The sequence below is a fragment of the Pseudophryne corroboree genome, chromosome 6 (assembly GCF_028390025.1).
Source record: "Pseudophryne corroboree isolate aPseCor3 chromosome 6, aPseCor3.hap2, whole genome shotgun sequence".
NCBI lineage: Eukaryota > Metazoa > Chordata > Amphibia > Anura > Myobatrachidae > Pseudophryne > Pseudophryne corroboree.
Genome location: NC_086449.1, coordinates 38,005,061 through 38,028,609, shown reverse-complemented (window position 1 = coordinate 38,028,609; position 23,549 = coordinate 38,005,061). Strand labels below are relative to the sequence as shown.

Sequence of the window (23,549 nt, the reverse complement as noted above, 5' to 3'; positions counted from 1 at the left end):
AATGTTCTGTTGGTCAAACAGCAAAAGGAAAAGCCCAGCCTCAGCCATGCACTATTGTAGCCCACCATTACACCCTCATCCAGGGCTTTTTTTCTAGCAGAAAAACGACAAAACACCCCCCAAAAATGAAACGATTGTGTTGACCATTTCCATGTCGACTTTTTGACTCCGTTGATATTTTCTACTGTCTGCCTATTCCATGTCGATCTTTTGACCCTGTCAACCATTAATGGTACACCTATTGACTGTAGACCTTTCTAGTGTAGACCTAATGATTCACACCCTCGGAGGATCTACCTGTTTGGCTGCCCACTGCACTTCTCTCTTGATGGCTGTGGAGATCCCCTTTAGCAAAAGATACAGACTGGGAAAGGAGCTCAGTGGGGGTGGAAGGTTACTGTCCAGCACCCTCTGCTGCCATAAGTTTGCTCCTCATACACTGCCCACTACACAGGGTCTCTCTCTCTGGGGCCCATTTATGAAGCAAATATTAAGTATGATATATGAAGAATGGATATTCAGTATCACCCATCAGCCCCCTTGGGTTGATGAGTGAATACCTGTTGTGACATCACCTGTCTCGACAAAGGCTCAGATGGAGCCGAAACGTCGACATGCTGCTGAGATGCCATTTTGACTGCAGCTTATTCTCATTCTGAGATGCATTTGTGAGGTATAATAAATATCTCATCCATTTGGAAGCCTGTACTATTTTCTGGATATGTATTGACTTCTGAGGACCTTTATGGAGCACCGCCCATGAAGATTCTGTAGCAGTGAGTGTGGACCTACTGGATATTAGTGATGTGCACCGGACATTTTTCGGGTTTTGCGTTTTGGTTTTGGATTCGGTTCCGCGGCCGTGTTTTGGATTCGGTCGCATTTTGGCAAAACCTCCCTGAAATTTTTTTTTCGGATTCGGGTGTGTTTTGGATTCGGGTGTTTTTTTTTTTACAAAAAATCCTCAAAAACAGCTTAAATCATAGAATTTGGGGGTCATTTTGATCCCATAGTATTATTAACCTCAATAACCATAATTTCCACTCATTTCCAGTCTATTCTGAACACCTCACAATATTATTTTTAGTCCTAAAATTTGCACCAAGGTCGCTGTGTGACTAAGCTAAGCGACCCAAGTGGCCGACACAAACAACAGGCCCATCTAGGAGTGGCACTGCAGTGTCAGACAGGATGGCAGATTTAAAAAATAGTCCCCAAACAGCACATGATGCAAAGGAAAAAAGAGGTGCAATGAGGTAGCTGTGTGACTAAGCTAAGCGACCCAAGTGGCCGACACAAACACCTGCCCCTTCTAGGAGTGGCACTGCAGTGTCAGACAGGATGGCAGATTTAAAAAATAGTCCCCAAACAGCACATGATGCAAAGGAAAAAAGAGGTGCAATGAGGTAGCTGTGTGACTAAGCTAAGCAACACAAGTGGCCGACACAAACACCTGACCTATCTAGGAGTGGCACTGCAGTTTTCTAGCGAGAGGATGAGTGCTTCCATCCTCATGTGAAGCTGAACCACTAGCCATGAACATAGGCCAGGGCCTCAGCCGTTCCTTGCCACTCCGTGTCGTAAATGGCATATTGGCAAGTTTACACTTCTCATCAGACGCTTTTAATTTTGATTTTTGGGTCATTTACTGAACTTTTGTTTTTTGGATTTTACATGCTCTCTACTATGACATTGGGCATCGGCCTTGGCAGACGACGTTGATGGCATTTCAACGTCTCGCCCATGACTAGTGGCAGCAGCTTCAGCACTAGGTGGAAGTGGATCTTGATCTTTCCCTATTTTACCCTCCACATTTTTGTTCTCCATTTTTTAATGTGTGGAATTATATGCCAGTAATATATCAATAGCAATGGACTACTGTACAGTACTGCTATATATTACATACTGGTGGTCAGCAAAATGATGCACTGTCCTCCTACTATATATACTGCGCACAACAACTAAAATGCACCACAGGTATGGATGGATAGTATACTTCACGACACAGAGGTAGGTAGAGCAGTGGACTACTGTACCGTACTGCTATATATTATATACTGGTGGTCAGCAAAATTATGCACTGTCCTCCTACTATATATACTGCGCACAACAACTAAAATGCACCACAGGTATGGATGGATAGTATACTTGACGACACAGAGGTAGGTAGAGCAGTGGACTACTGTACCGTACTGCTATATATTATATACTGATGGTCAGCAAAATTCTGCACTGTCCTCCTACTATATATACTGCGCACAACAACTAAAATGCACCACAGGTATGGATGGATAGTATACTTGACGACACAGAGGTAGGTAGAGCAGGGACTACTGTACCGTACTGCTATATATTATATACTGGTGGTCAGCAAAATTCTGCACTGTCCTCCTACTATATATACTGCGCACAACAACTAAAATGCACCACAGGTATGGATGGATAGTATACTTGACGACACAGAGGTAGGTAGAGCAGTGGACTACTGTACCGTACTGCTATATATTATATACTGGTGGTCAGCAAAATTATGCACGATCCTCCTACTATATATACTGCGCAAAACTTAAATGCACCACAGGTATGGATGGATAGTATACTTGACGACACAGAGGTAGGTAGAGCAGTGGACTACTGTACTGTACTGATATAATACTGGTGGTCACTGGTCAGCAAAATTATGCACTGTCCTCCTACTATATACTACAATGCAGCACAGATATGGAGCGTTTTTCAAGCAGAGAACGTAGATATTTTCAGCACACTGAGCACAGATATTTGCAAGCACACTGAGCACAGATATTTGCAGCACACTGAGCACAGATGTTTGCAGCACACTGAACACAACTGAGAGAACACTGCACATGTCCTCTCCCTATCATCTCCAATGCACGAGTGAAAATGTCGGCGACGCGCGGCTCCTTATATAGAATACGAATCTCGCGAGAATCCGATAGCGGGATGATGACGTTCAGGCGCGCTCGGGTTAACCGAGCAAGGCGGGAAGATTCGAGTCCGCTCCGGAACCGTGTAAAATGGGTGAAGTTCGGGGGGGGGGGGGGGGGGGGGGGGGTTCAGATTCCGAGGAACCGAACCCGCTCATCACTACTGGATATATATATATATATATATATATATATATAGGAAAAAAGCATCCGGCACTCTGATTAAAAGGACAAATTGCCTGGGTGCCCTCCAAATAATCGTATACACAGAGTATCCTTCCCCCTTGTGGCTCAGGTGTTTTGCGGCGAAGGAACAGGCGGCACTCCAAGGGCTTGTGTAAAAGCTGATTTAGTATTCAAAACATGGTGACAAAAAGCAAAAAACAAAATACAGGTATCTTACAACGTTTCAAGGCATGGCAGCCTTTTCATCAGGTAAGTAAACCCTGGTGCTGTGAAGTTTTTGTGTTTTTCTTCACAGCACCAGGGTTTACTTACCTGACGAAAAGGCTGCCATGCCTTGAAACGTTGTAAGATACCTGTATTCAGGTGGGGAAGGATACTCTGTGTATATATATATATATATATATATATATATATATATATAGTCTTGTTCCCCCAAGTCCCAGCTCAGCAGCATGTGTCGTCCTGCAGTGCATAGACACTCTTCGATTCATTCAGGGCTGTATTTAACCCACTCTATCCCCTTAGTGTGCCCAGAACAGGCCCTAGGCATGGCCAGCATAGGTAGATGCCTAGTGGCATCTGTAAAAGCCCAGGGACAGCCGCTTGGCAGGTTCATTGCTTCCCCAATCCATGCCCATCCGGTTCACACTGCTTGTCAGATGGCTACCAGTGGTCATGATCAGCTCCTGCTCATGCGCAGAAGCTCCTTCTGTACCAGAAGTAAAATGGCTGCAGGAGGGCTACTGGGCATGCTCGGCCGCAGCAGCTCCTCTCATGGGACGTGCGGGGATCGGGAGCCACACTTCATGGTTCCGCCTCTAGCAGCTGCACAACACGGGAGCCGGGAAAAGCAGCGGCAGCCATGGCTGTAACTCTTAAGTATGTTAAGTGCGTGTGGAGTGCCTCACTCAAGTTCATGCTCGCCAACACTCCCACATTCTGTGCGAGGCTTCCATTCCACAGACCAGCCATGCAAAGCCCGCTGCCCTGCAAAGTCCATAGGAGCTGGGGCGAAGCATGATGCAAACATTCATAATAGGCCTGCCACACATTGTGGGCAGTGTTGGCCACCCAGCAGAGCCCGTCAGTGCCCCTGAGTCTGCACTTTATGTCAGAGCGAAAGTCCTACACCAGGCCACACACAGTCAGTTTCCAGTTCCTGCACTGTGACTGGTGAGGGAGGTGCTGTGAAGGGAAAGGTATGCTATGCTGTGAGGGGAGAGAGGTGCTGTGTTGTAAGGAGAGAGGGGTACGGTACTATGTGGGGAGAGGGGTGCTGTGTTGTTAGGAGAGATGGGTGCTGTACTATGTGGGGAGAGGAGTGCTGTGTTGTAAGGAGAGAGGGGTGCTGTACTTGTGGGGAGAGGGGTGCTGTGTTGTAAGGAGAGTGGGGTGCTGTACTATGTGGAGAGAGGGGTGCTGTGAGTAAAGAGAGAGGGGTGCTGTGTGGTGAGAGGGGTGCTGTGATGTAAGGAGAAAGTGGTGCTCTGCTGTGAGGGGAGAGGGGTGCTGTGTTGTAAGGAGAGAGGGGTGCTGTGCTGTGAGGGGAGCTGTGTTGTAAGGAGAGGGGTGCTGTACTATGTGGGGAAAGGGGTGCTGTGTGTAAGGAGAGAGGGGTGCTGTACTGTATGGTGAGAGGGGTGCTGTGTTGTAAGGAGAAAGCAGTGCTCTGCTGTGAGGGGTGCTCTGTTGTAAGGAGAGAGAGGTGCTGTGTTGTGAGGGAAGATGAGGGCTGTGTTGTAAGGAAAGAGGGGACTGTACTGTGAGGGGAGAGATGTGCTGCACTGTGTGTTGGGTGAGTGGTGCTGTGTGGAGAGAGTGGTGCTGTGGTGTGTGGGGAGTGGTGTACTGTGAGGAGAGAGGAAAGATCATAGTTGCCTACCCTCCCTCATTCTGCAGGAGACTCCCTGAAATAGTAGCAATCTCCCTGACTCCCTGAATAGACCAGAAATCTCCCTCATTGTAACTTATCCCCATTATGCAGCTATTACATTCTTGGGGGAAAAAGAGAAATCAGAGATACACACATTTAAATGGGATCATAAGCGCCATTTCCCTGCATTGGTTATAAGGCTCAATGATCCCTATGGCTACATGCATTTTAAATAAGGTTTCCCGTGGCCACTTACAGTATATGGAACCTCTTGTAACACACAATACACAAACAAATCCTGGAAAATATCACTGTCTTTTCTCTTTAACAAGTAGATCTTACTAACATTGTGGCTCACTTACGCTTGGATGTAAGTCATGTGTATGACACGATTCTCAGATGTAGAAGTAACACGTCCGCGCTGATAGGTGTTACTTTCACATAGGGTAACCTCGATGATGTGAAACCATCTGCAAGGGAACTATCGATGGGTTTTCCCTGCTTTACAATTCAGTAAGCTGTGGGCCAATAAAAGCCCGTGAGCCGAGTTTCATGGAAGTGTCGGGAGCAGAGCTCCGTGTCCCAGCACATTGTAAAAAAAATATATATAGATTCATCGCTTGTGCATCATCAGTGGTGGGAAACTATCTGGTTCTCCCCCTTCGATGGCAAAAGTATTCAACATTGGTCTTAGGCCATCAATGATTTTAAATGATCGATCGATGGTCGATGGCAATTCCGACTTTCACAAAACTCCCTGAAATGCTTTTTCAAAAGTAGGCAAGTTTGGGAAAGATGTGCTGTGAGGAGAGAGTGTTACAATGAGGGGAAAGGGGTGCTGTACTATGAGGGGAGAGGAGTGCTGTGCTGTGAGGGGAGAGGAGTGCTGTACTGTGAGGGGAGAGGAGTGCTGTACTATGAGGGGAGAGGAGTGCTGTACTGTGAGGGGAGAGGAGTGCTGTGCTATGAGGGCAGAGGAGTGCTGTACTGTGAGGGGAGAGAAGTGCTGTGCTATAAGGGGAGAGGAGTGCTGTACTGTGAGGGGAGAGGAGTGCTGTACTGTCAGGGGAGAGGAGTGCTGTACTGTTAGGGGAGAGGAGTGCTGTACTGTGAGGGGAGAGGAGTGCTGTGCTATGAGGGGAGAGGAGTGCTGTACTGTGAGGGGAGAGGAGTGATGTACTGTGAGGGGAGAGGAGTGCTGTACTGTGAGGGGAGAGGAGTGCTGTAATGTGAGGGGAGAGGAGTGCTGTGCTATGAGGGGAGAGGAGTGCTGTGCTATGAGGGGAGAGGAGTGCTGTGCTGTGAGGGGAGAGGAGTGCTGTGCTATGAGGGGAGAGGAGTGCTGTACTGTGAGGGGAGAGGAGTGCTGTGCTATGAGGGGAGAGGAGTGCTGTGCTATGAGGGGAGAGGAGTGCTGTGCTGTGAGGGGAGAGGAGTGCTGTGCTATGAGGGGAGAGGAGTGCTGTGCTATGAGGGGAGAGGAGTGCTGTGCTATGAGGGGAGAGGAGTGCTGTACTGTGAGGGGAGAGGAGTGCTGTGCTATGAGGGGAGAGGAGTGCTGTGCTATGAGGGGAGAGGAGTGCTGTATGTGAGGGGAGAGGAGTGCTGTGCTATGAGGGGAGAGGAGTGCTGTGCTGTGAGGGGAGAGGAGTGCTGTGCTATGAGGGGAGAGGAGTGCTGTAATGTGAGGGGAGAGGAGTGCTGTGCTATGAGGGGAGAGGAGTGCTGTACTGTGAGGGGAGAGGAGTGCTGTGCTATGAGGGGAGAGGAGTGCTGTACTGTGAGGGGAGAGGAGTGCTGTGCTATGAGGGGAGAGGAGTGCTGTGCTATGAGGGGAGAGGAGTGCTATGCTATGAGGGGAGAGGAGTGCTGTACTGTGAGGGGAGAGGAGTGCTGTGCTATGAGGGGAGAGGAGTGCTGTACTGTGAGTAGGGGCAGATTGGGATGGAAAACCAGCCAGCGGAAATTTATGAAAGCAGCCCTGATGGGGATGCGGTCTGATGAGGGGGTGGGGTCTGTCAAGGGGGGCGGGATCTCTCCTCATGTGGCCTGATTGTATGCAATTGTGGCCTTCCTTACGTCTTTTGCTGCAGTTGTGTCTGAGACCAGGGGCAGATTGGGAACTAAAAGTAGCCCTGTAAAATTGTGTAGAATTGGCTCTATATGGGCAGCACAAGAGGTATAAGATACCGTGTAGCCATGGCAGCATCACTGGATGGCAGCAGTGGCAAACGCAGGATTTAGCGAGGGTGGTCTCCGTGGGTGGGTGTTTGGGTGTGTATATATTGTTATATGCAGGTATGTGTAATAAATATATATATAGATATATACACACAAACATACATACACATATAAGTACGGAGGCAGGACGACACTCATTGAGACTGGTAAACCATAGAAAATCAGCACAGGACACTGAAGCTGTTTGTCAACGTTTCAGAGTTAGACTCCTTTAAAAGAGTCATACAGCTACAGCATTCTGTGCTGATTTTCTTTGGTTTACTAGTCTCTATGAGTGCCGTCCTACTTCCGTACATTTTATCTGATTCTGACGGGCACCGGAGCATGTTGTGCGGTACTAGTAAGGAGTGCCATTCATCATTTGCAGATATATATATATATATATATATATATATATATATATATATATATCGAAGGTATGGTTCTATGGTCAGGATTACTTCTCCTGTCCGTATAGCAAAAGAACCAGGCGGTACTCCGGGATTTTGAAAAGTAAACAAACGTGTAATGGTCACAGCAAATAAATCAAACAAGCATAGTAGTTACACCGACGTTTCAACGCCCTGGCGGCGTTTTCTTCAAGGTGCTATGCTGCAAGTGAAACACAGGAATCAATTGATAATGTGGTGCTAGAGCCAATCAGAACCAAATCCAGGTTATATACCACTACAATAAATATATAGTAGATAGTTCTGTATCTCTAGTGGGTTGGTTCTGTAGTAATTCTTGTTTACCATGAGGTTAGCTATTATCTACTATATATTTATTGTAGTGGTATATAACCTGGATTTGGTTCTGATTGGCTCTAGCATGTTGATAAATTTGTCTGTATGCTGTGTCTGATCGGTAACTTTTTTATAGACATCAATTCAATGCCCCACATTATCAATTGATTCCAGTGTATCATATTCCGGTTGCATGTTGTATTAATACAGGTTGAGTATCCCATATCCAAATATCCGAAATACGGAATATTCCGAAATACGGACTTTTTTGAGTGAGAGTGAGATAGTGAAACTTTTGTTTTTTGATGGCTCAATATACACAAACTTTGTTTAATACACAAAGTTATTAAAAATATTGTATTAAATGACCTTCAGGCTGTGTGTATAAGGTGTATATGAAACATAAATGAATTGTGGGAATGTAGATACACTTTGTTTAATGCACAAAGTTATAAAAAATATTGGCTAAAATGACCTTCAGGCTGTGTGTATAAGGTGTATATGAAACATAAATGCATTCTGTGCTTAGACTTAGGTCCCATCACCATGTTATCTCATTATGGTATGCAATTATTCCAAAATACGGAAAAATCCCATATCCAAAATACCTCTGGTCCCGAGCATTTTGGATAAGGGATACTCAACCTGTATTCTAATAACCAGCCGTATATTGAGTGCTTACGTGTGCTTCTATGTTGTTAGTATTGGCTGCTGTGGTGATGGTTTCCTCATGCGACGTCTGGCTTCCTCTCATAGGACGCCATGACTTCATCTGAAGTGCGCGCCCGCTGGGTGTGCAGTCCCGTTGCGGTGTTTGGCGCCACACAGGGTGATACTTGCTATATAAGGTATGTTGTTTTATTATGTGTTGTATATCCTGATGAAAATGCCTAACAAATAAAGGGCATTGAAACGTTGTGTTTAACTGAGTTTCATGGTCAAATCATTGGAGTGCCGCACCTACCCTCTGCATATATATATATATATATATATATATTTGTGTGGTCGTCTGGCACTCTGGATGATAAAAAGCAAAGATGCCAGGGTGCCCTCCTGAAATTAATATAACTGGTAATCCTCCTTGGGTCCTGTGATAGGACCTCTATTGAAGAAAAATAGGCGGCACTCAAAGGACTTAAATAAAGTCAAACTGTATTAAAAAAATTTTTTTAATGGTGCAAAAACAACGTTTCAAGGCTCTACAGCCTTTCCATCAGGTTATGCATTATAGGTGAGGTGAAAAAAAACAGAGGTATTTTGTTTTTTGTTTTTGACCTCACCTATAATGCATAACCAGATGAAAAGGCCGTAGAGCCTTGAAACGTTGTTTTTTGCTCCATGAAATTTATTTTTTGAATACAGTTTGACTTTATATAAGTCCCTGGAGTGCCGCCTATTTTTCTTCACTAGAGATCCTATTACAGGACCCAAGGAGGATTACCGGTTTTATATATATATATATATATATATATATATATATACTCACTTTTGCAAAAGAAAAGAAAAAAAGACCAGCACTCACGTTTTGATGATGAAAAGAAAAAAGGGGTTTATTCCTTACAGAAGAAACATCTGGACATGATCCTAATACTACAGCCCGACGGCCGTTTCAACTCTCCGTGGTTTTCGTCAGGAGAGTTGAAACGGCCGTCGGGCTGTAGTATGGTCTTTTTTTCTTTTCTTTTGCAAAAGTGAGTGTCTGTATCAATTTCCAGGACCCTGCACCACCATGTCAATATTATTTAATTTTTACTGAGTGCTGTCCTTTTGCTATGTTTTATATATATATATATCACACGTTTATATATATATTCACAAACTCACACATGTGAACACACATACATACACTCACTCACACATGTAAACACATACATACATACATACATACACACATACTGTACATACACAAGCACACTCACAAACCCACATACGTACATACATACATACATACATACATGCATTCGTATCATACAAAAGAACACTTAAACAATGATTTAAAACTTACATACAGAGGGGCGGCCGCTGCAGCGTGAGGACAGAGGGAGCTGCTGTGGCTGAGCATGCGCAGCCAGCAGCTCCCCCGGCACCCGGGACATTCTCTAAGCAGAGAGCTGCATAGCTCTCTGCTCTTGCTACAGCTCCATCCGCGATCGCGGCTTTTGCTTTTGTGGAGACGGAGACAGCTGTGTCTCCGTCTCAAAACATTTTAGGGGGTCATCAGGGGGGGTTTCCAGGTACTCGGAAACCCCCCCTGCGTGCGCCACTGGATGGCAGAGTTGCTGTACTGCAGAGATGGAATAACAGAGTGACTGGGGACAATGCAGTGTACTGAGTGCGGTGGGCGGCCTGTCATATGGGGGGTGGGGCCACATGACAACACACAAAACAGGCCCCACAGACACATCGGCCTACCAGGAATCTTCCTGGTGAGCCCTATGGCCAATCCGCCCCTGGCTGTGAGGTTAGAGGAGTGATGTACTGTGAGGGAAAAGGGGTGCTGTGCTATGAAGGGAGAATATGCTGCCACTATATAACATAAGTAAATGTTAATAAATAAGCACAAAGTGACCACTTCCTCCTGTTGTAATCATCTCTTACATAGACAGCGTCCTATCGTGATCTGACACATGGCAGACGGATGAGGTTGCTTCCAGTTGAGCCTTTTTTTTTTGTCCTTGCATCTGTGCACGAATCTACAAATGATTTAATACACATTATTTATACATTATTCGTCTATGAACTGGAATGTTGCGCATTTCATTTCAGTTGGAGAAAAGGATCTTCAGGGTCAGAGTAGTGACAGGTGGGATTAAGCATTTCATCCTTCAAGGTGATCCTCAGGAGTGGATGTTTGGTTGGAATTCCCTGTGTCCCCATCTGTTTCCCGTGATTTATTATTGAGGCTGTGGGCAGGGGCGCTTTAAGAGAGGAGGAGGCCCGGGTGCAGCCTCCTCTGTTCGGGCCCCCTCCTCTCTGCCGGCAGAGCTGAGAGTCTGACCACTAGAGCGCTCAGACTCTTCTGCGCATGCGCAGATCTCCGGGAAAATGGCTGCTGGGCCATTTTCACAGTTTTAATACCGCCGTGGACGTCGCCGCGGGACTCCGGAGGGGTGAGTATTTAGAAAATGGCTGCAGCGTGTGCGGTGGACTCAGGGTCCATGTGCACCGCACACACTGCACCCGTTATAGAAACGCCAGTGGCTGTGGGCCTTCTGTAGGATGTTTTGGTCAGACTCCCCACTGCAGAGGGTGCCACAGGGGTACATTTACTATAGCTTCTATAACGGAGAATTGGCGATGTTGCCCAGAGCAACCAATCAGATGCTGTTTATCATTTCTCTATTGCCTTTTAGAAAATGATAAACAGCATCTGATTGGCTGCTATACATCACCAATTCTCTGATTTAGAAGCTTTAGTAAATTTACCCCATATACTCTTTACGATGCAATAAAGATCTGCCATGTATGAGACCACTAAAAAATAAATGGGGGGGGACAAGGCTTGAAAGATCTGTTGGTAGCGTGGCCGAGCGGTCTAAGGCGCTGGATTAAGGCTCCAGTCTCTTTGGAGGCGTGGGTTCAAATCCCACCGCTGCCAGATTCCTTTTACCCTTCTCGTGTATTGCAGCTGTCCGCGGCTTTGCAGCATAACACAATACAAGTGCAGGATGAGCCTCTTGCTTAAATATTTTTACATTTTACTTGTTAATTGAAGAGCAATACGAGGTTCAATATACCAGGGACGTGCAGTCAGGGGAAGCAGTGCCACCCCTGTCATAATGATTAAAATAATAAAAAGAAGATATTTATAACACAGTCTGTTATAAATATATTTTTTTATTATTTTAATAATTCTCCCCCCCCTGTGGCTGCGTGTGAGGGACAGGTGGGAGGCAGCGGGAGAGGTGCCTCCCGCTGCTAACACTAAAAGTCCGGGCAGCGGGGGGCGGGCAGGGGGCGGGGCGCAGCAATGGGCTGTGAAAGCCCATTGAAAATGAATGGGGAAGCGGCACCTATACTGGTGCCGCAATGACAGGGGCATGCATTCAGCCCCGATGAATGCACGCCCCTGTCAGTGCCCCAGATGTGATTAGCCCAGCGGATCCAGTGCTGGATCCGCTGTCCAATCACTAGCGAGCCCCCTTCCCGGCTGCAGCAGGCGCCGTGGGCTGTGTGGGCGCCCGCTGCAGCCAGCGCCGCTGACTGACACCAGAGGTCATAATTGACCCCTAGTGTCTGAGCGGCGCTGCTATGGGAGAGACGTCATGAGTCATGACATCTCTCCCATAGTACAGCAGAGACGAGACGGCGGACGGAGACGGAGGACAACGCTGCAGGAGCGGTAAGTATGTGTTTGTGTTTTTTTTTATGTGTTTGTTTTGGGGGCAGAGCAACAGGGGCACAACAACAGGGGCACAACTATAAGGGGCACAGCAAAAGGGGCACAACTAAAAGGGGCACAGCAACAGGGGCACAACTATAAGGGGCACAGCAACTGGGGGGCACAGCAACAGGGGCACAACTATAAGGGGCACAGCAACTGGGGGGCACAACAACAAGGGGCACAGCAACAGGGGCACAGCAAAAGGGGCACAACTACAAGGAGCACAGCAACTGGGGGGCACAACTCCAAGGGGAACAGCAACTGGGGGGCACAACTACAAGGGGCACAGCAACTGGGGGACACAACTACAAGGGGCACAATTACAGGGGTCACAGCTACTGGGGGCAAAGTTACTAGGGGCAGAGCGACTTGGGGCACAGCGACGGGGCACAACTACTCGGGGGCACGGCTAGGGGGCACAGCTATTGGGGGCAAAGCTACAAGGGGCACAGCGACTGGGGTCACAGCTACTGGGGTCACAGCTACAGGGGTCACAGCGACAGGGGGCACAACTACTCGGGGCACAGCTATTGGGGGCAAAGCTACAAGGGGCACAGCGACTGGGGTCACAACTACTGGGGGCACAGCGACTGGGGGCAGAGCTACAGGGGCCACAGCGACTGGGGGCACAACTACTCAGGGCACAGCTACAACGGGCACAGCTACAGGGGGCACAACTACTGGGGGCACAGCCACAAGGGGCAAAGCTACAGGGGGCACAGCGACTGGGGGCACAACTACTCAGGGCACTGCTACAAGGGGCACAGCTACAACGGGCACAGCTACAGGGGCACAACTACTGGGGGCACAGCCACAAGGGGCAAAGCTACAAGGAGCACAGCGACTGGGGGCACAACTACAGGGGTCACAACTACTCGTGGCACTGCTACTGGGAGCACTGCTACAGGGGGCAAAGCTACTAGGCTCACAACTATCGGGGGCGCCTGCTCCATCATCCCAGCCAGCAGCAGCACTCTCCCCTGTCTGTGCTAACGTCCTCCCGCGTCAGCGAGTGTATAATGGCCCTCATTCCGAGTTGTTCGCTCGGTAAAAATCTTCGCATCGCAGCGATTTTCCGCTTAATGCGCAAGCGCAATGTCCGCACTGCGACTGCGCCAAGTAAATTTGCTATGCAGTTAGGATTTTTACTCACGGCTTTTTCATCGTTCTGGCGATCATAATGTGATTGACAGGAAATGGGTGTTACTGGGCGGAAACAGGCCGTTTTATGGGCGTGTGGGAAAAAACGCTACCGTTTCTGGAAAAAACGCAGGAGTGGCCGGAGAAACGGGGGAGTGTCTGGGCGAACGCTGGGTGTGTTTGTGACGTCAAACCAGGAACGACAAGCACTGAACTGATCGCAGATGCCGAGTAAGTCTGGAGCTACTCAGAAACTGCTACGAGGTGTGTAATCGCAATATTGCGAATACATCGTTCGCAATTTTAAGATGCTAAGATTCACTCCCAGTAGGCGGCGGCTTAGCATGAGCAAATCTGCTAAAATCCGCTTGCGAGCGAACAACTCGGAATGACCCCCAATATTCATTAATTTCTCTCTCTCCTCCTGTGGATTAATTTGTTTGTAAGTATAATTTTCATTTTTACAGGTATCGGCCCTATTGGATTCTACTGGACAAGTGGACGTGACCAGCGTGGGATGTAGGTAAGTAATCTCTCTCTCATTTTTACAGGAACCACCTATTGGATTCTACATGGACAAGTGGACGTGATCGGCGTGGGATGTAGGTAAGAAATCTCTCTCTCATTTTTACAGGTACCCCTATTGGATTCTACTGGACAAGTGGACGTGACCGGCGTGGGATGTAGGTAAGTATGTGTGAGTGTGTAAGTGTGTTTTAATAAATTTTTACTTTCACGGTGTGTGTGTTGTGTTTTTATTTGGGTATTTTTTGTCGTTGTAGAACTACAGGTACCAGCGGGCCCGTTATTTCCCCGCATGCTGGTACTTGAGGTTCTCCAAGTACCAGCAAGCGGGGGAGGCTTGCTGGGCCTTGTAGTTCCACAACAAAAAACAATATTCTTTTTTATACACACTTATGGCTATCAGCCCGGCACCCACCGCCCAGGGGTGCTGGGGACAGCCTCGGGCTTCACCCCTGGCCCTTGGGTGCCTGGAGGGGGTGGACCTCTTGATTTAAGGGGTCCCCACTCCTCCAGGGAACCCCGGCCAGGGGTGACTAGTTGGGGAGGTAATGCCACGGCCGCAGGGACCTACATAAATGTGTCCACCGGCTGTGGCATTATGTCCCTGGCTAGTGGAGCCCGGTGCTGGTTTTAAAAATACGGGGGACCCTTACATCTTTTGTCCCCCGTATTTTTGGAACCAGGACCGGTCTAAGAGCCCGGTGCTGGTTGTCTAAATACGGGGAAACCCTGTCCAATTTTCCCCCAGTATTTAAACAACCAGGACTGGCTCAAAGAGCCCGAGGCTGGTTATACTTAGGAAGGGGGACCTCACACATTTTTTTTTTACATTTTTTAACCCATTCAGACCCTTCTCCATTAAGTTAATGAAAGCCCTGGACAACAAAATTGCATTCATGTCCTCCTCCCACTCCCTTCCCAGTCCCAAACACTCATTTTTATTTTTTTTTCTATAAAAATGTACAATATATCACAAGTATGATGAGCAGGCAGGCAGCGGGCATTGGCGGCATCGGATTGAGATGCAAATTAGTGGCGGAGGGCTGGGTCAGTTGATGGTGGGCAAGTTTGTAAGCCATTGGCGGTGGCAGCAGGCATCGGCTCAGAGGCAGTAGCGGGCACTGGCTTGGCGGTGGTAGGGGTCATCGGCAGGATTCGGTGGACATTATGGCTGTAGTGCCTCACCAGCCTCTGACCTCACAGCACCCCACTGCAATATACTCAGTTAGAGGCTAATTTATCAACAAGTGATAAAACTCGTTGTGCATGATAAAACTTGCTGCATATGATAAATGGTGACCCAGCCAAGCAGCTCCCAACTGTCATGTGTTCAGCTCCTGTCACGTGTTTGGAAAATGACAGTTGGGAGCTGATTGGCTGAAGCACGATCTAACAAAATCACAGATTGCTCCGAGTTAATCAGCGTCCTACAATCAGTGTCACAAAACATCTCATCTACTGAAAACATCAGAACACTTAATATCGGTAGGAACTATCATTCATTGCAGAACGGTGAAATAGTAAATCTATTTGTCGCATTTCTAAACCGCTACTTTTGCTATCAACGATCACATATAATATTGCGATTGTGGTGCACACCAAATGCTACTAAGCCATTGGCTATTATCACAAGATCACCAGACCATTCACAGGGTCCTATCGTATGTAGACGGCGGTCATGTCGACATGGTTATAATGTTGACAGTGCTTTTCTAAGGTATCCCTAATGCTTACCTTAGCCTAGTGCTTCCCAAACATTTTCCTGTTGCTTCGTGCATGTGCAGTAGTAAATATGGCCGCCGCGCCATTTTCCTGGAGACGTGGGCATGCGCACTAGACTCTGAGACAGCGCTTGGGTCTTCTAGTGGCCCTAGTGTCCAGAGCCTATTGCTCTGCTGGCTAGAGAGGTGTGGGCCCAGGCGGAGACTGAGCACGGGCCTCCTCCCCTCTTGATGTGCCCCTGTCCTAAACCTAACCCTAATGTCAACATTTACACTATGTCAAAATTTTCCAGATGTAATCATGTGACATATCAACATTTTAACCAAGTTGACAACCAGGGCCGAACTAAGCCTAGGAGTGCCTGGGGTACTTAAAACAGGGAGGGGGGAGGGGCTGGGGCGAAGTGGGGAGGGGGGGTGTATATTAGATTGTGCATACCTCCCAACATGACCCATTCCAGGAGGGACAAAATGCTATCTACCTGGACTTCCTTCTTAATATATATCACCTGTGTTTTGATAAGGAAGGTATTTCAACACAGGTGATTGCAATCATAAATTAAGAGGGAAATCCAGATAGAGAGCTTTGTGTCCCCCTGGAATGGATCATGTTGGGATGAATGGATTGTGTATATTACATTTAAACCAGTGGTGTATATGAGATTTAAACTAATAGTTTAATACTGTGTGGGTACTGTATATAGCTCCACCTAATTGAGAGACAACTATTTTATAAAGTTTTCCTGTAGTGGAACAAAGACAACTTAAATAATCTTAAAATACACATAGAAAAATACAGTCTATAATTTATCTTGTCACATAAAAGAATAGCAGCAGCCTCTCTACTACTGACACACTGGGACAGGACTCAGGAGGACTCGGTGTGTGTGTCTCTCTCTCATTAGATAGCAGGTTACACAGGACCCAGACACCCAGGTGGGGAGGAAGTGAAGCTGGGAGCCGTGGGTCACTTACAGCTCTCTCCCACCTTCTAGCTCTCCTCTGGTTGGAAAACTCGGACGGTAGCTCATGAAACCTAACACTCCTGTGTCTCTGTCTGCACTGCATACTGTCCTGCTTGTATAATGACTGCCTGGTTCTGCTGCTGCAGGGAGAACTAGTGATGTCAGTATGCTCTGACTGGGGGGTCCCGTGAAAGAGGGGGGCACGGGGTACAGTATGCCTTGCGCCCATCTCCCCCCCTTAATCTGACTATATGGACATCACATCATAACTGTTGACATAGTGAATGTTGACAAACTGGCTGCATACCCTCTCACAGTCGGTTTCTTGGAAAACTAGATACCGTGGCTCTGCATCAGCAAATAACTTGAGCAAAGCATCTGAGTAATAACTACTGGTTATGTTCTGATGAGGCAGTGACTCCATTTAATGCATCTGTGAAACAGTTACAGGGTGAGGCAGGACTTTGGGCCTGATTCACATTTGTAAGTAAAGCAAATAAAAAAGCAAGTAACTTTGTGTCTGGAACAAACCATGTTGTCATGCAAGGGGAGCAAATACATTTATATTTTTTTTTCTGTGCAGGGTAAATACTAGAGATGTGCACAGGAAATTTTTCGGGTTTTGTGTTTTGGTTTTGGATTCGGTTCCGCGGCAGTGTTTTGGATTCGGACGCGTTTTGGCAAAACCTCCCTGAAATTTTTTTGTCGGATTCGGGTGTTTTTTTTCAAAAACAGCTTAAATCATAGAATTTGGGGGTAATTTTGATCCTATAGTATTATTAACCTCAATAACCATAATTTCCACTCATTTCCAGTCTATTCTGAACACCTCACACCTCACAGTATTATTTTTAGTCCTAAAAGTTGCACCAAGGTCGCTGGATGACTAAGCTAAGCGACCCAAGTGGGCGGCACAAACACCTGGCCCATCTAGGAGTGGCACTGCAGTGTCAGACAGGATGGCACTTAAAAAAATAGTCCCCAAACAGCACATGATGCAAAGAAAAGAGAAAAAGAGGTGCAAAATGGAATTGTCCTTGGGCCCTCCCACCCACCCTTATGTTGTATAAACAGGACATGCACACTTTAACCAACCCATCATTTCAGCCACAGGGTCTGCCACACGACTGTGGCTGAAATGACTGGTTTGTTTGGGCCCCCACCAAAAAAAAGAAGCAATCAATCTCTCCTTGCTCAAACTGGCTCTACAGAGGCAAGATGTCCACCTCATCATCATCCTCCGATTCCTCACCCCTTTCACTGTGTACATCCCCCTCCTCACAGAGTATTAATTCGTCCCCACTGGAATCCACCATCTCAGGTCCCTGTATACTTTCTGGAGGCAATTGCTGGTGAATGTCTCCATGGAGGAATTGATTATAATTAATTTTGATGAACATCATCTTCTCCACATTTTCTGGAACTAACCTTGTACGCCGATCGCTGACAAGGTGACCGGCTGCACTAAACACTCTTTCGGAGTACACACTGGAGGGGGGGCAACTTAGGTAAAATAAGAGCCAATTTTTGCAAGGGCCTCCAAATTGCCTCTTTTTCCTGCCAGTATACGTACGGACTGTCTGACGTGCCTACATGAATGCTGTCACTCATATAATCCTCCACCATTCTTTCAATGGTGACAGAATCATATGCAGAGACAGTAGACGACATGTCAGTAATCGTTGGCAGGTCCTTCAGTCCGGACCAGATGTCAGCACTCGCTCCAGACTGCCCTGCTTCACCGCCAGCGGGTGGGCTCGGAATTCTTAGCCTTTTCCTCGCAGCCCCAGTTGCGGGAGAATGTGAAGGAGGAGCTGTTGACGGGTCACGTTCCGCTTGAGTTGACAAGTGTCTCACCAGCAGGTCTTTACAACGTAGGCTTTAAACCTAGGATCGAGCACTGTGGCCAAAATGTAGTGCTCTGATTTCAACAGATTGACCACCCGTGAATACTGATTAAGCGAATGAAGGGCTCCATCCACAAGTCCCACATGCCTAGCGGAATCGCTCCATTTTAGCTCCTCCTTCAATCTCTCCAGCTGCTTCTGCAAAAGCCTGATGAAGGGAATGACCTGACTCAGGCTGGCAGTGTCTGAACTGACTTCACGTGTGGCAAGTTCAAAGGGTTGCAGAACCTTGCACAACGTTGAAATCATTCTCCACTGCGCTTGAGTCAGGTGCATTCCCCCTCCTTTGCCTATATCGTAGGCAGATGTATAGGCTTGAATGGCCTTTTGCTGTTCCTCCATCCTCTGAAGCATATAGAGCAGGGTTGGCCAAACCGGTCCTCGAGATCTACCAACAGTGCATGTTTTCCAGGCCTCCTGGAGATCTGTAGAATTGTCAGTTAGGAATGAATGCAGCACATCTTAATTAGTAATGACTACACCTGTGTGCCAGCTAGGTATTCTGGAAAATGTGAACTGTTGGTAGATCTCGAGGACCAGTTTGGCCAGCCCTGATATAGAGGGTTGAATTCCACCTCGTTCCCACCTCTTGCTTCAGATGATGGCAGGTCAGGTTCAGGAGTGTTTGCTGGTGCTCCAGTCTTCGGCACGCGGTGGCTGAATGCCGAAAGTGGCCCGCAATTCTTCGGGCCACCGACAGCATCTCTTGCACGCCCCTGTCGTTTTTTTAAAAATTCGGCACCACCAAATTCAATGTATGTGCAAAACATGGGACGTGCTGGAATTTGCCCACATGTAATGCACGCACAATAATCCCCAGGAGAGTCCAATTGGGGTAAGCCATTCTGTGATGATGTTCCTCAGTTTCCGTAAGAGGTTGTCAGCTGTGTGCCTCTTATGGAAAGCGGTGATACAAAACGTAGCCGGCCTAGGAACGAGTTGGCGTTTGCGAGATGCTGCTACTGGTGCAGCCGCTGCTGTTCTTGCTGCGGGAGGCAATACATCTACCCAGTGGGCTGTCACAGTAGTCCTGAGTCTGCCCTGCTCCACTTGTCCACATGTCCGTGGTTAAGTGGACATTGGGTACAACTGCATTTTTTAGGACACTGGTGAGTCTTTTTCTGACGTCTGTGTACATTCTCAGTATTGCCTGCCTAGAGAAGTGGAACCTAGATGGTATTTGGTACCGGGAACACACTACCTCAAGAAATTCTCTAAATCCCTGTGAACTAACGCCGGATACCGGACGCACGTTTAACACCAACACAGCTGCCAAGGCCTGAGTTATCCGCTTTGCAACAGGATGACTGCTGTCATATTTCATATTCCTCACAAAGGACTGTTGGACAGTCAATTGCATACTGGAAGTAGTACAAGTGGTCTTCCGACTTCCCCATTGGGATGATGATCGACTTCCGGCAGCAACAACAGCAGCGCCAGCAGCAGTAGGCATTACACTCAAGGATCCATCGGAGGAATCCCAGTCAGGAGAGGACTCATCAGACTTGCCAGTGACATGGCCTGCAGGACTATTGGCGTTCCTGTCTAAGGAGGAGGAAATTGACACTGAGGGAGTTGGTGGTGTGGTTTGCGGGAGCTTGGGTACAAAAGGAAGGGATTTAGTTGTCAGTGGACTGCTTCCGCTGTCACCCAAAGTTTTTGAACTTGTCAATGACTTCTGATGAATGCGCTTCAGGTGACGTATAAGGGAGGATGTTCCTAGGTGGTTAACGTCCTTACCCCTACTTATTACAGCTTGACAAAGGCAACACACGGCTTGACACCTGTTGTCCGCATTTGTGTTGAAATAATTCCACACCGAAGAGCTGATTTTTTTTGTATTTTTACCAGGCATGTCAATGGCCATATTCCTCCCACGGACAACAGGTGTCTCCCCGGGTGCCTGACTTAAACAAACCATCTCACCATCAGAATCCTCCTTGTCAATTTCCTCCCCAGCGCCAGCAACACCCATATCCTCATCCTGGTGTACTTCAACAGTGACATCTTCAATTTGACTATCAGGAACTGGACTGCGGGTGCTCCTTCCAGCACTTGCAGGGGGCGTGCAAATGGTGGAAGGCGCAAGCTCTTCCCGTCCAGTGTTGGGAAGGTCAGGCATCGCAACCGACACAATTGGACTCTCCTTGGGGATTTGTGATTTAGAAGAACGCACAGTTCTTTGCTGTGCTTTTGCCATCTTAACTCTTTTAAGTTTTCTAGCGGGAGGATGATTTTACATGCTCTCTACTATGACATTGGGCATCGGCCTTGGCAGACGACGTTGATGGCATTGAATCGTCTCTGCCATGACTAGTGGCAGCAGCTTCAGCACTAGGTGGAAGTGGATCTTGATCTTTACCTATTTCACCCTCCACATTTTGTTCTCCGTTTTTTAATGTGTGGAATTATATGCCAGTAATATTATTATATCAATAGCAATGGCCTACTGTACTGTACAACTATATACTGTTGGTCACCAAAATGCTGCACTGTACTACTATATATACTGCTCACAAAAATGCAGCACAGATATGGAATGGATACTTGCAGTGACACAGAGCTGCAAGATACAGCAATGGCCTATTGTACTGTACAACTATATACTGTTGGTCAACAAAATGCTGCACTGTACTACTATATATACTGCTCACAAAAATGCAGCACAGATATGGAATGGATACTTGCAGTGACACAGAGCTGCAAGATACAGCAATGGCCTACTGTACACAACTATATACTGTTGGTCACCAAAATGCAGCACACTAAGCACAGATATTTGCAGCACACTGAGCACAGATTACATAGCTTTTCAGGGAGAGAACGCAGCCACGTCCTCTCCGTTCAATCTCCAATGCACGAGTGAAAATGGCGGCGACGCGGTGCTCTTTATATAGAATACGAATCTCGCGAGAATCCGACAGCAGGATGATGACGTTCGGCCGCGTTCGGGTTAACCGAGCAAGGCGGGAAGATCCGAGGCTGCCTCGGAACTGTGTAAAATAGGTGAAGTTCGGGGGGGTTCGGATCTCGAAGAACCGAACCCGCCCATCTCTAGTAAATACTGGCTGCTTTTGAATGCAGCCCACACTTTTTAGACAGCTATTTTGTTACACTGCAATTTAGATTCCAGTTTGAACACACCCCACCCAAATCTAACTCTCTCTGCACATGTTACATCTCTCCTACCTGCAGTGGAATATGGTTTTGCCCAGTTGCATGCTTTATTGCTTTGTCTGATGATGCATACAAAGACACATGCGTCAGCCATTGTTGCTGCAGCCACCTCTGATTCAGGCTCATTGTAACCAACATAGCACATCCAACATGGCGGCCTCGCCTGGAACCCCATTGTGTAGATTAATGAACAATGCATAGGGCTGATGGTCCTGCAAGGATCTCACCCAAAATGGCCACCTCACCTGTATCCTTCATATGTAGGATGAATAATCCTTGACCCAAAATGGCTGCCGCACCTTTGTATTATCTCCAAGCTCTCTGTATTTCATGCAAATATAAATATCTGTATTATGATCATACGGTTATGTGCCTTGTGTCCCATTGGAGAAAAGCACTATAGAACTAAAATAATAATAATTATTATTATTATTATTATTATTACTATCCTACTTGCTTTTGTTGGGTAGATAATGCTGTCAGTTATCTGTCAGCTGTGATGGCCGAGTGGTTAAGGCGTTGGACTTGAAATCCAATGGGGTCTCCCCGCACAGGTTCAAATCCTGTTCACAGCGTGGTTGGAACAATTTTTTTTTTTTCCTGGACAATTTTCTCTCATCCAATTGCAGGCTCTGTCCATGATGGCCAATCAGATTTTAGCTCTCATTCTATAACATAATTAGATGACTGATTGCTAGAATGCAAATACTATCCTCAACAGTGACAGGAAGCAAAATAATAACCAAAATAAAAAAAGGTTTTTTTTCCCCCTGTGGATGGACATCTGGTGCTGTGGCTTAGTTGGTTAAAGCGCCTGTCTAGTAAACAGGAGATCCTGAGTTCGAATCTCAGCAGTGCCTACATTTTATGGATAAAACAATGGTCAGTGCTGAGCGTATAATAATTGATACATAAAATTAATAAACCAGACAGATCAACTGCATACCTCCCAATTGTCCCGATTCCAGTGTGGCAGTCCCGTTATTCAGGTGATCACTGAATAGATGCCATGCGCATGTGTACGGCATCTAACAGTGCAGGGAGTGAACCGGGGGCTGCGCAGCTGCTCAGGGAGCACTGGGCATGCCCCCAAAGTGACAATAATGGGGGTGTGGAAGCGAGGCCCAGCCCCTTTCATCCATGGCCACACCCCTTTTATCAGAGGCCCCATGCCTTTCTTTGGGCGGACACGCCAGGTCTCGAATCTACAGCTATTTAAGTTGGGAGGTATGCAATTGGTATTGATCTAGAAATAACGTTCTATCTAAACATGCTCATTTTAAACTACTATAATCTATATAAGATAGATTGGTTAATAGTTCACAAAAAATTAGGATGGAAACAATAGGAGAAGACAGTAACGTGACTGAGCGGTCTAATGCTAGCCATACATCAGACCAACTTCAGACCAACTTTTCTCCAACACTCCAAACTTCCAACCATCCAACTTGTCTGTTCAACTAAAACAGTGCCCCACACATCTAACCAACTTTTTACCAGTGCTCCACACATCTAACCAACTTTTCATTAGACCAACCAACCTACCAACTTCTGTCCAACTTGTGATGTCACCGAAGTAGGCGGACAGTGCCTTCCTACAGTTCTTCAGTTTTGTTTTGTTTTTTTCATTTCAAAACATGCAGAATTGTCTTTTTTTTTCAGTGAAACTGGGCTTTTCTTTCACCGCCATACATTTATTAGATTTACTTGTTTTTATACTGAACTATGGATACCAGCATGGTTGGGCTGCCAAGGCAAAT

The 23,549-nt window shown here is 46.9% G+C and overlaps 3 non-coding genes across 3 annotated transcripts; all 3 read left to right on the top strand.

Moving 5' to 3' along the window:
- Positions 1 to 11,486: 11,486 nt before the first annotated feature.
- On the top strand, positions 11,487 to 11,568 carry TRNAL-AAG (transfer RNA leucine (anticodon AAG)). Its single transcript has one exon. It is a non-coding gene; the product is annotated as a tRNA-Leu (tRNA).
- A 10,714-nt stretch (positions 11,569 to 22,282) lies between these two features.
- Positions 22,283 to 22,364, top strand: TRNAS-UGA (transfer RNA serine (anticodon UGA)). The gene has a single exon. It is a non-coding gene; the product is annotated as a tRNA-Ser (tRNA).
- A 211-nt stretch (positions 22,365 to 22,575) lies between these two features.
- Positions 22,576 to 22,649, top strand: TRNAT-AGU (transfer RNA threonine (anticodon AGU)). The gene has a single exon. It is a non-coding gene; the product is annotated as a tRNA-Thr (tRNA).
- The last annotated feature ends 900 nt before the right edge of the window (positions 22,650 to 23,549 follow it).